We start from the raw sequence: 14,101 nt of genomic DNA, 5'->3' as shown, positions 1-14,101 counted from the left end.
CCGCTCATGTGCTCACTGATAAACAGCAGAAAACACCTGCTGCTCCTCCACATCTGCTGTCACAATCCGTTAAAAAGAACACTGAACAATCCCCATCTGGTAACACGCCACTACCAGCCCAGGAACTGATGCAGAGACTGGTGAATGTCTGACGGTGGTGTAAGAGCCGTGTGCTTCTTCCCCCGAGTGATGCAGAAAACAGGAAATGTGATTTCAGAGAAAACATGATTCTCTACAGTGTGTTTTTCTCACATTAGTGCCAAGATCATCCTTTGTCCATGTGACGCCCATAAAGCAATATGATCTTAGTGCTAATGTACTCTCAGGAAAATGACGCCTTGTTTGGTGATAAATTTGGATGCTGAAGTGGTCACTTCTGGTAGTTTTGGTTTTTATTTCCCAGGATCTAAGATTTTTGCCAAAGGCTTGTAAAGAAAACTGCCCACAGCTGCAGTCAGTTAAAAATACTAATTATTTTTTAAATGCTATGAGCACTACAAACAAAATTCAGTTCACCATCACTGTTTTAAAGGGACACTATTCCTATCCCGCTCAAGACTTTAAATGTTTTACAGTAAGCCCTCATTACAAACACACACACACACACACGCACACACACGCACACACACATACGCACACACGCACACACACCGCGTAATGTAAACACATCCACATTCTTATGAGACCCTAAGCACAACAGACGTAGTGCACAAGTCCCGTAAGGGTGGGTGGGAGAGGAGGTGGATGGGTCCAACAAGCACAAGACTTTGAACAGCGAGACCGAAGTTTGAGACCAAAAAACAACAACACTGGTTGTGGCTTTTGAAACATGTTTGTTTGTAAGTTGTTACATATTGACGCTTTGCAGTGGAGTTCTGCATCTACATATCACGCTCTAGGTATCCTTCTGCATCAAGCTCATGGTGGGACACTGTGAAGCCAACAACAGCACATGCTGGCAAGTATGGTTAGGATTAGGAGAAGGAGGCATATGGTAGGGTGTAGAAAAAAAACCCCAATCACATTCAGATAGAAAGAAAATACCGGACTTCCTCATGAAAGTTTGGGGTTTGTTGGACCCATCAAACACCCCTCCTGCCCGCCCTATAGGCACCCTTGAACTCCTTAAATCACAACGTTACCAGCAGTGTTTCAATCTGACGCAGCCTTGCCATGTTTCATGCTGATACAACAGGTTATGTGTGGACGTGTTCTCAATTGAAGGCGTATCATGCCGACACAGCAGATGCCGTCTGACGGCCCGTCGGTGTATAAGAACGCCATGACCAATTCTGTCCAGCAGCGCTTTCACCCAAAGTTTTCACAACAATGTTGTCTCGCCTAATGGTGTTTCATGTGGATGAAAGGTGACCTTTGGCATTGCAAACTTTCGTCGAAAGCACTGTCAAAATGGTGGTATTTTACAAGTTTGGAATGAGAACGGGCTGGCTTTTCATGTGTTTTAAGTGACAAATGTGCTCTTTCAGTCATATCTGTGCCACTCAGAGCCGAGTGTTTTTCAGGCGACATGTGCGATCCATAACCGAGTGATTTGAATTTCTGACCCCTTACGTGAGTCATCTCACATGATTATCATCAACCATGATTATTTCCAAACCACAACTAAGTAGTTTTGTTGCCTAAACTAACCACAGCACACTTCTGCATCAAGATACAACACAAAAGTCTGCCTCAGGTGTTATTATAATAATGCCTGTGCCTCTGCGCAAGCACCAAAATATGTCAAAGAGGGATGAGGTCAGATTTTTTGGCCATTACTTCAGACTAAAACTCTACTACCCAAAGACAACAATAAATTACAAAAGTGCTCTTTTAAGGTTGTAGGAGAAATCTAAGAGCATATATTTAAACATCTGTACAGTTAAAGCCCAAACGCATTTGTTGCCATGCCTTATTATAAACTATATAGTTTATTTTGTATCTATTTTACATTATTTTAATGAATGTTTGTTCAACCAGGCAAATCCAATTCTAGTTGGAAACCTGTCAAATCCAAACAACAAACCACTTTTTTTCGTAAAATCTTGCCTTAATTATAACATCTTCATTTGAACCAACATTGTCTAATATATCTAACTATCTCTGGTAACGACAGAGCTCAGTGCAACATGGCCGCATGTTCAGTCTGTTTGGGGACGGCAATGCGAACAGCTCCAGGCTAGGAATTAGTCACCCTGCTGACTCTGTTAAATCCCTCACAAATATACAGTATGCACAGCGACTTATATCAAAGGTTTTAAGGCAGAATTATGTACACCACCAAGTTCCCATGAAATTAGCAGCTAATTGGTAACTTTGATCTTCGCTGTTATATAACACCAAAGCAACAAGGAAAAACTTAACCACATGAGATGACCTGTCAGATGATGAACCAATCAGACACAGAGCCATAGACTTTTAAATAAACTTGTTTGTAATGTTTTTGTTCAGTGTTTCAGTGTAGAAGTGGATATAAGAGCTCTGATATAAAAGCTTTTTTTCCAGGAAATGTCTCCTGTGGAGAGTGTAAGATTGCAGTGAAAGCATTGTAGCATCTGGTGATGGCATTGATATGTGTGTGTCATTACATACGAGTGTGGGTGTATTCACAAGGGTCACATCTATCTGAGTATTTTCCACACTTCAAGTCAAACAACTTCAGGAGGTCGAGAGTTCACTGACTCATATCAGACAGACCTCAAGATTATTCTTATCGCAAGTTCAAACTACATATTACTAAGGAAACAGGCTGCAGGGGGTCAAAATGAAACATTAACCATTGAAATAAATGAGTCAGCTGACACTGCACCTCCCGCACTCCAGGTTCAAATCTAGCCGTGATCTCATATGTCGTCCCCTTATATGTAAGAAAGAGGCAAAAAGCAACAAGAAAGCTTTACTTATGTTTTTCATACGTGATGAAATCCACCTATCAGCACATTGAACTCATTCATTAGCACATTATATCTTATTTATTTTTGTTTGAGCTGCACAAAATCTTAAGAATAACAACACCTTGTTACAGGAAGTTGTGTCAAAGTATTTTTGCCAAGTGCAATAATTCCTGGAAGTTTTGGGAAAACTGTGCAGATTAAAACTAGATATTATGTGTTAATTAGGGAGCTTTAGAGGTGCACTTTGTTCCCTTCCTCTGTTTCCAGACTAATCAGCTGCTGGCAGTAACTTCATATTTACTGCACATGAGAAAATGTATCTTTTCATCTCACTTGTGGCAAAACAGGAAAATGATTGGACTTCCTACATGTCAAACTATTCCTTTAACATAAATTTAATAATAATGCTGCACATATAGGTTAAAAAAATACAGTCAGTTTGTTATGTTAAAGGTTAACCTATATGCTCATTTTTAGGTTTACACTTCTATAAGAACATGATTTCATGCTTTAATGCTCAAAAACCACGTTTTTCCCTCACACTGTCTGCTGAAACACCTGTATTCACCCTCTGTCTGAAACGCTCGATTTTAGCACCTTTCTCTTTATGCCACAGAAAAAGTCAGTCTGCTCTGATCGGTTAACGTATGCAATGCTTCCGTCTCTGCATTGTCACTGCAGCCAGGGAATGACTGCAACGAAGAACAGCCGCACTTTCTACCATGAAAAAAGACCAATTAAAAAGCAGTTAAAAAACATGAAAAAACAGTATCGTACATAGCCTACCCACATACTGAGGATACTGAAATGCATTACAATGATTTTTTTTATTATTGTAAATTTCATGACTGGTGATGTATTGAAAATAAGTTTTGTGGCACAGGCAGCTGTTGAACATGCATGTGCTTGTCACAGATAAAGTTTCATTTTGCAAAAAGTATGAAAAGTCAAAGGTTTGACAGGCTCAATACATTTACATGTGTCAACATGAAGGAACCAAAACTGTGAAGAAAATCTCTGTGCCCATCACTGTCTAAACCAAAATCTCTGCAACTGGACATGTTTCAGCAGAAATATGGTACAAAATTGTGGAGAAATTAATAATATTGGCAACCCAGATTACGTTTCCCTGATATTAGCATGTAGTTACATGCAGCAGTGTAGGCTACATAATGTAAAAATTTGCAGCAGTGTACCTGAAACAGATGACTGCATAAAAAAATGAGTCAGGAGCTGATGTCAGCTCGTCTCTAAGGAAGAAAATAAAACTAAAAACGGTAACAGAACTGTCTAATGCTCAAAGTTTTTCAGATTACTTTAACCTACATTTGATTCAAAACTTTGGCCACATTTAATACAAACATTGTAATGACAGAAAATAATGAAAAGCATAGTGTAACAATTCCCCTTTAATCTTTTATTGAGGTCATAGCAGCCACCACATCAGAGGGAGCAAAGTGACTTAAATGTTGTTGGTGTCAGATTTGAGCTCAAAGTGTGATGGTAAACAGTTTAACCGCACAGTTTCAGGTCCACAGAGAGATGTTCCAACAGAAAGTCACGTGCTCACACATACTGGAAGCCAGCAGCGTTTCCCAGCTCGCACCGCTGCTCCTGCCAACTCTGCTCCTCAGTCAGTGATTCTTGGAGCGCTCAGCATTTTTTTTTTACAACCACCTAATAAAAGTATGTTTCTCCTTCATTTCTCAAACAATGATTACCCCTGCAATCACTTATTAAACGTTGAATAAAAATCCCCCTCATCATTTCTCCACACCAATAATTAGTCATTTTCAAAACAGGTTAATTTGACCACAGATCTTCTTCAGATACAGTAGAGCTGCTGCTCTGCACTGGGGATCAGATTACTGCGCCTCAGTCTGAGGTTTTCTGACAAATGGGGCTCTGAAACAATACTGATGGCATTAGTGCTGCTTATATCCTGATATGTTTTCAGATTTCAGCACATCATAACTCAAAGCCAGCTGCTCTGTGTTCCAGAGTTAGCTGTGACGAATGTATGAAGTCAGCTCACTAATCACATGCTGTATAAGCAGGAGAGCAAAAATGGTGAATCACAGGGTCTTTAGAAGCATACGCTGCACTAAAAAAACAATACACTACAAATCACTGCGTACAAAAACAGACACAATACTGGCATACTTTACAGAGTTATTCATTTGTTTTGACCCAATGTCAGTGTTATTTAGGTATGCTTATTTTGACCAGACAAGCTCAAGTTTTATCAGGAAAACGGTCACAAATGTATCACTAGTTGTTTGAAACAGCGTGCACATAACATTCAAAACTGCAAAGGCATATTATTAATAATCAATAACTATAACATCATGCAATGGGATCACTCTGGAGGCAATACAGTGATCCCCAACTTAAAAACATTATTGGCCAGGGAAGTAAAGTGTTGGTGCAACAGCCCCATCCCCATTTCCTGTCCTCCTTCTAAAGGCCTCCTTACTCAAACCTCACTGATAATTAAACTCTTGCCTACATTTTGATCTCAACTATCTATCCGTTATCTGTAACCACTCATCCTATTCAGGGTCGCGGAGGGACTGAAGCCTATTTCAGCTGACACGGGGCGAAAGGCGAGGCACACCATGGAGAGGTCCCCAGGCTATCACAGAGCTGACACATTAGTCCCTTTTACACCAGAGCTTTGATTCTCTGCCTAAACTCGATTGGGCCCAATCCGACCCGCTGGATTTGGGCCGGGCCAGGCTGTAATTTCTCACTATTCCCTTAGGCTTGAATTGGTTGGGGTTTTATGCCAAATTAACTTTTATTATTTAATTTTTTATAAAACTGTTGTGAACTGTCTCATGCTTAATGGCACTTTGGTAGAAGTTTTAATGGACTGAATCAAGAGGTAGAGAGAGAGAAAGTGGGTCAAAGAGAGGAAAAGCAACAGAACATATGGCGAGAGAGGGACGGAAAACAAAACAAAGAGAAAGGGGGGCCGCCAGGCGAATTGGTTGGCAGCTCAGCAGTTGAAGAGATGTAAATAACATGCAGTGGAGAGGGGGGATCAACTTCAATGCGCTGCATCACCATTGCCATGCATACAAGAAATACCAAGGGGCACTGCCTGTTTTGCCAAAAGTGTCACACATGAGATAACAGACAAACAGAAGGAAGAGAAGAAGAAGTGGTGCGATGAAACAGCCCTTAGCTTGTTTCATTGTAAAAAAATATAGTAAAAAATATTTATTTTATTATATTTAAAATGTAATATACTATAGGCCTATTTTTACAGGACAAATTCAAGTTTTTAATCAGGCTCAAAACAGGCTGCTGTGGGTCGGGTTCGGGTCAGACTTGGACAGGAACTGTGCTGGTTCATGTGGGGTGGGGCCTGATCAGAGTTTTATGTTACACTGTCTGTTGAAGGCGGGAATGATGCGACATTACTCCACCTCACCATTCTTTATGAAAGACACAATCACAGAAAAGGGGGACAAAGTTGTCTCGCCTTTGAGCCAGCAGCAAAATTAGTAAGTAATCAACGTGTCGTGTGCGGCTCACCACAGGGAAATTGAAATAGCAGCAAACAACAGTTAGCAGCCAATTAAAAGATGAAGAAAAGTGCCCAAAAATGCCCACAAACCGGGGAGTCAATGAGGTTCGGGAGCTCCTTAACCTCCGAGCAGAGGATGAGATCAGCCACCGTATAACAGGGCATATATTGCAATATGCCTTTGTTATTGTTTGGAAAGCACTCTCCAACTTATACATTATATGTCACACTGGAGGCTGCCACTGCTGTGTTACACATCGAACGTTTTTGCCTCCAGGACACCAGCATGGTATCTAAAACCACACACTGGAGTGATCGGCATCTAGCAGGTGGAGCTACTGCCGTTGTTTGATACTCTATAAAAAAAGCAAAGGTGGCATAATGAAGGGACGTTGTAGCGGCCCTATCGCAAGATCTCTTTGTAAAAAAACCTACGGAGACGTACAACCTTTCAAAGCTACAGACAATTCAGTTACCAATAAACCAAACCTGCATATCTTTGGACTGTGGGAGAACAGCCACGTGCAAACTCTACAGAAGGGCACCCGCTTGCTGGTGGGATCGAACACAAAACCCTTTTGTTGTAAGGTGACAGTGCTATCCACTGCACCACTGTGCCACCCTAACCCCCACTAACCACCTGTAAAATTTTGTGACTGCATTTTGCACCATTGCGATGCTACTGCAATAACAAAATCTACTGACAGACAAACATCTGGCAAAATACTCAAAATGGCTTCTGTGTTTCATACTACAGTCACCAGGATCACATTTGCCATGACACACACACACACACACACACACACACACACACACACACACACACACACACACACACAAAGAATCAGAAGGTGGAAAATAATACCACCAGCTGTCACGACATTGTTGCGGCTGTTAACAAATAGCGACGTAAACATTTGAAGAGTGTGTAAATAACCAAACAGTTACATAAAACAGTAACATTAATGCTGGTTCAAAAAACCCATTGGTACTGGGTGGCTTTCTTTCCATGGCTACTGGTTAAACTTAACCCGTTATTGCTTTGCTTTATCGATCCAGGTTGGGTCACTTTTTGCCTTTTAGTGTGTATACTTTTTGGGCTACTCACGTACAGAATTTGCCACAGCTTGAGTCATGAGTAAGTGCACTCGTTGCATGTCTAAAACCGCTGCTGCTGCTGCAAAGATAATTTTTTATGTGGGCTATTTGAAAACAACCTGTATCTTGTCAGTTGTTCCACTACGCCAATAGCATGCATGGGAACCTCTGATGAAAGGTACAAGATGCTGCAGAAACATGATTTAGTGGAGGGGTCACGTAGGCTTCCAAGATAAAACAACAGCAACGGGCCATAAATCAGCTAATTTAAGCCAAGCTCAAATGTTTTATGATGTCATTGACTTTAAAAGGGCAGGAAATTAGTGGGAACGATGCATTTTGGGGCATTAAATGAGTCTGAATACTAATCATAATAAATGTGTATTGCATATGTTTTTAAAGAGGCATTGACAGCACAGCTCACATTTCTTCCACTTGTGTTTCTTGAGTTTCTTGCCCCTCACCAAAGACGCCTTCCTCATTTCCACTACCAGGGGCATGGCCACTAATTGTCGGTGGCGACGTGGATCAACATGAATGTAAGTGTTTTACCAGTCCTGCACTGGGAACAGAGAACAAGTGCACTTACTCACACACTCTGTATCAGATGTCGCCTGTGAGTGCAATTTCTGCAGGCAAAAAAGACGTCACAGTGGAAAGGAGTACAGATGTGGAGTGGAGACATCTACTTTGGATCTGTTTCTGCTGCATTATGTCTTTCATGATCTCACCACCCATAGACTACATATATTTGTCTTCAAAACAGACTGCACCTTTTTTGTCACTCCAATTCAACTCTGTATTGTATGCTGGCACCAGCTCCACATCATGTTCCTACACAAGTCGAAACACGCTTTGCAAGCGAAACAGACTGACTCACATGTCCTGGGTTTGGCTGTGTCATCTGAAAAAGTGCTAATTATTATGTTCCGGTTTTGAAATGACAACAAACTATTTCATCATCCTAAATGGCATCTGTCAGATCAAAGGGCTTCTTCTTAACTGTTTATGTTTTGCTTAATGAAGAGCAGGAATGTGGGCACAGGACAGCTCGCCAACTTTAATGCTGACCAGTGAGGGATGACTGTTTACTGTTAACTGAAGCATGCGGACACAAGTGTCACATTAAGTAATAGCTAGAATAAAGTGTATTGCTGCTCTAACAGCAAAATGGCTTGATAATCATATATATTTTTTTATTCATTTCTGAATAACTTTTAAGAAATAGTTATTTCACTTGATTTTCCTTCAGCCTGATTTTATAAATTTGAACTGTTCTTTCAAACAATTAAAGTCTGTGTCCTCAGGTGTACCTGATTTAAAAAGGTCCTGTGGGTAGGATTTTGGGGAATATATTGGCAGAAATGTAATATAGCAAAATAAGTATGTATTCTTTAATGTGCAACCACTGAAAATAACAACTGTCATTTTTGTTACCTTTGAATGAGCCGTTTTTATCTACATAGGGAGCAGGTCTTCATTCAGACTTCGCCATGTTTCATCACCCTATTTCTACAGTAGCCCCGAAAGGTCAAACCAAACACTGGCTCTTTAAAGGGCCATTGGTGTTTTTGCATCGATCACCATAGTTAGCAGGCTTTCACGACCACCTGTACAGTATCCTGAAAACACTGATCTGGCTTTAATCACCTGATCCGTTTGTTTTAGTGAGGGGGAGATCTCTGCTGATAATATGGCTCCGGATAAAACTCTCCCAAACGTCTGGATCTTAAGTCTTTGAAACCTAGAGAGACATCACTTTTCTTGTGCTGCTTTCAGATGCCATTTACAGGTATTTAAACCTTTGAACGCTGTGCAAATGGGTGTTATTTCTTTCAAAAAATGTTTAAAAAAAAGGCAATGAGCAACTTGGTAATTAATTGTCAAATTGCAAGAAATTAGTAGATCAGTTATTTTTAAAAACTTTAAAATTACTACTTGAAAAGCGTAGGGAAAATGTCTAGATATTACATATTTAAAATATATATATAAAGAATCCTAAGCAGGAGTTTACACTTGACACATTGGAGAAGATTCATCAGGTTTCAAACTGTAATCTTAACCACTAGATGCTACAAAATTCTACTTAATGCTACTTTAAGAAATGGCATGTTACTGACTTAACGCATGTTGCTGCACTGTCTTTTCTCTGTAAGTGTACAATAAATCATGGAAAAAATAAGAATAAGGATAGCTGAGACCAAATACATTCTTTGAATCAAAAGAGAAAATATGTTGTATAGCTTATAAATAAACAAATATCCGTGTGAAAGACAAAGTAGTTTGGGTTATAGCACCAGTCTGTTCTGACCTCACACACCAAGACCACAGGCATCTTGCTTTGAGACAGTTTTCCCCTTGAAGTGCCCATGTCGTTGTCAGTTTAATTAGAAACAAAAAAAAAAAAACAACAGGAAGTTTACAATGACAGTTGAAAGATGGCGATGAAATAGCAGTTTGAAATAGATACTGATGCTTATATAACTGTCTGTCGAGCTTCAAAGGCCTTGATATCATAAATGGGGTTGTGCACTGATGCTGACATGTTCAGTCTTTATATTTTGGCTGTTCAAAACTTTCCATCACAACCTGTACGAGTATGCTCCAACTGGAAAAGTGATGGTGATGTGATCCTTCAATGTTTTGGATTCAGTGCTGTTCTAAACAACAATTTCCTCTGCTACATTTTATGGAGGAAAAATGCTATAATGTGGCAGTTATGGGAACCAAAATTGGAAGAGATGATTAAAGACACAATCCGTGATCTGAATGTTAACAAAACTGTAAACCCAGCAGTAACACTTTCTCCCTAATTAATGAACAGCTCTACTAATATACAGACCAACGCCACACTTAATCGAAGTTATTGTTTTCCAATGCTTAAAAAAAATTCTTACTTATTACTTTTTCATGATTTGTTGAGAAAAAAATACAAACAGGTGTGTTTAATTACTTAGTCGATGGGACCTGTAGGGCACGTTCAATCTGACAACGGTGTGCACAATTTTGCCAGTTTCCCCAAAACAGTGTGCAATGCGACAGCTTTGAGGTGCGTTTTCTCACGTTCAGTGGGTGCATCAGAGGTGTCACACAACAGGGTGTTTGATGCACCCCCATTTTCATTTACATAAACATTTTGCTATATTTTGTCAGGGCTGAATGTACCCCTATTGTCAGACCGTAAATGCTTTAGGCTGCACAGCGGGATGGATTTTTATTTTATTCTTTGCCTTGATAGTCACGAGTGGTTAGACTTGTAATAAAAACAAAAACATTTCAAAACGTTTCATTTAAGGGCAAATTGGAGAAAGATGTGTGTAGTTTTGTGGCCTTCAGGGGACTCCAATCTTGCCGACATAGCACCTTTAGCTTCGGTTCTCACTGAGCATCACACTCACTTCTCACCATGTCACCTGTTGGCCGCAGTAATAATACTATCAACACTCGCAGCAACCTCTCTGTGTTGCATAACGACCACACAGACAACTCACTGTGAGAAGGGACAAGCCACCTTGTCAAATAAATCAATGTTTAGGTTTCACCACAATCTGATCCCGCTGTCATAACATCATCTGACCGCAATCGTGGACTCTGCGGCTCTTGGCCGAGCAACATGACAGTGACCGTGTTCCTCACGTATCCTGCTGTGACAATCTATTTCCTCTTCATTTCCTTCCTGCGTGAACCGCAAGACCCGCAGTGTGTTTGTTTTGAGAGTCTTTGCAGAGCGTCTTCATGTGTCACAGAGCCGCAGCTATGTTATCACGAAGTTCCTTCTGGACGGGATAGAAAATAAACATTTACAGCTTTGGGAAACCAATTAAGCTTAGAATCTAAAGGCTACAAAATGACCCCAAGTCAGCATCAGTCACATTTCAGACTCCTGTTGGAGTTTACATCGCTACTTGATGTTCATCTCTAAAAAAAGACTTAAAAAAATCAGAGTCAATCAGTTCATTTCCCAGAGTTGATAAAGAATCAGGCATTTGTTAATTTAATCACTGGAACTTTTTGCGGCGTAGAAAGACAATGCTGTTTGTTATTTTTTATTTAATTTAGCATTGCACTCACAGCAAAGTGTTTAACAGACACCATAAGTTGGATGAGGTCAACATTTTGGACTCATAGTTATCTGTTACGTCCACTGGCTATTATGGCCTTTTTTTTGGAATGGAGCTTTTTCTCACTGTTTACATGCACAATAATGTGACATTATTTTTCTGAATATGACAATATTCAGAGTTTAAAATGAGTCATGTAAACAACATATTCCGTTTGGATATTATGAAGTAGGCCTTTTTTGTTGAATTCAGCATTTTCTGATTAAGACATGTGGGATATGTCGATATTATTCTGGATTTATGAGCATTGTTTGGAAATTTATACAGTACACTCAGAATGTGCATCTTCTGCCGGTTTACAGTCAGCTCTGTGCGTTATTGAGGATATATTTTTAACAAAAGCCAACCAGCTGACAGTTTGTAGGGCTGTGAAGACGAGATGAACGCCCAAATGTAAAGCCCACTTGGATGTCAACTGGTTTTTGGATAAAAAAACAGTTAAAAAAATTGACCTGAAAGAGGGGGCTGTGTTTGCACAGTCCAACAGCTCCGCCACCAATTTGAAACTTTAAAGAAATCCTGTTTTGATGTTCTGTAAATAAAGCGAGTTGGTTTCTGGTTAGTGTGGGGTTTTTGTTCATTATTTTGGCCATGGCAACTTATTTGCTTCAATTTTCATTTTCATTTTCGTATCTCTGTTAATAATGTTGTAAGTTGCATTCATTGTTACACACAAAGCATTCCAGCAGCCTTGTCTTTTCATTTTGATCCAGTGTTTGCACAGGTTTTGGATAAACTGGTTAAGTTGTTTCTGTGTTCCCCTAGACATCGAGTAAAGATCATAACATTATTGATGCTGATTCATTGTTTTAATTGTCCTAAAACTCTGAAAAAGGCTTCCCATAAATACCAGACATCCAAGACCAGACTCAGCAAATTCCTTTTAAACACATTTTAAGACTCACTTACGGACAATTTATTTTAACGGTGCCACTTATTACAACTATGTCTTAAGTCCATGAAAGTGAAACTGAGAAATGAGATGTGAAGTCATAATGCAACTCTAAACTAGTTTGTCAGTGAGTCAAAAAATAACTTTCAACACACATCATTTCCGCAGAGTCGGGCAGATTCTGAACATTTTGGTATCGCTTTCCCAGTTGAAGCTCGTAGATGATTCTGGTAAATCAAAGGGGACAAATATAGTTTGAGTTGTATCGGTGGGCTTTAGTTTTCGCCGATGTACAATCTACAATGATAATGGGCGGACAGATGACAGGAGCTTTGGGATATAACCCCTTTGAATCTATGTTCAAAGACACTACAGATAAAGTGTGTCTGAAGTGCAGTATCTGTCCTCTATGGACGTGTACACCCATGATCTGCTCCTCTGTAGTCTGAAACGCTTCCTTTGCTCCTGATCACTCTAAAAGAAGTTGAAACAGATTAACTGTAGTTGGCTTGTTTAGGTTGTCAGGACAAACATCTTGAAAGACTCGATTGAAATCCTTTTTCCTGCACACATAACTGATATGCATCACACAAACATGTCAATCTCCTTACCTAACAGAGAGGTCACAGAGCGGGGCAGTGGGTATCAGTTGTCATCTCATTTTGAAAAAATAGTACAATTTTAATAGATTTAGGACTCTTTACTTTGCTTAGTCTAACCGTTTTTGTCATGGTGATCCATTTTAATCCGCTCTTTGGAATCGAAATACGCCTGCAAAAACAATTAAAGGATCGCTTTCTTGTGTATGCGGGACTGCAGAGCCGAACAGCATCAATTAAAAGGGAATTTTGAGAATAACATAAAATACCTGCAGAGGGTTCTGGCACATGCAATGACCTTAAACTGAGGTACTACACTCTTAACCACATTCTGCAAAAACACTTAAACATTTAAAATAAGATCATCATCAAAAGCTACAACAGTGACAAAAAAAGACTAAAATGCTAAATTTGGCCACACTGACCACTCACTCAGGTGCAAACATTAATCGTTAAATTGTTACAGATCAGAGTACAGAGTGCTGATTTTGGATGAATCGGGTCTACAGTGCGGATGGAGATACAAAGAGTGAAGAGGTAACATGAGGAAAACAGAAAGAGGACGATGAGGACAAGGAAGAGGAAGAGCATCCAGGGATTCATTGTGGCTGAACAAATCATGCTGGGCAAATGTCAAACGGGCAAAAGTGGAGACAAAAACACTTTGCCAGACAGAAAATTAATATAGCATTTGGCCTTTCTTTTGCATTTCATAAAATTATTTTTCAGTTGACTAAACTTCTGCTCTCTGTGGAAAAAGCTTTACATAAAACAAAGCCTTTGTAAATATAATCAGCATCTTTTTATTGTACGCTGTATCAATGGCTACTATCTTTTACACTGTACATAATGAGATGTGTGTACACAACAAAGTTTGGAATGTAAAAAGCACTTTTCATGTAGCTAATAAGCTTTACATAATGCATGAAGCTTGTTTAAATACAAACAACATTTTTTGTGCA

General features: G+C 39.6%; 1 long non-coding RNA gene across 1 annotated transcript in view; it reads right to left on the bottom strand.

Annotated features, from left to right (window-relative positions):
* The window catches only part of LOC121943991 (uncharacterized), a 36,535-nt gene that overhangs the window by 19,748 nt on the left and 2,686 nt on the right, over nt 1–14,101 (bottom strand). The gene's annotated exons all lie outside the window — the stretch shown is intronic.

Source organism: Plectropomus leopardus, chromosome 4 (assembly GCF_026936395.1).
Source record: "Plectropomus leopardus strain MGB_pleo_1.0 chromosome 4, ASM2693639v1, whole genome shotgun sequence".
NCBI lineage: Eukaryota > Metazoa > Chordata > Actinopteri > Perciformes > Serranidae > Plectropomus > Plectropomus leopardus.
Note: the sequence above shows the minus strand (reverse complement) of the source record. Positions and strands in the feature narration are given on the sequence as shown.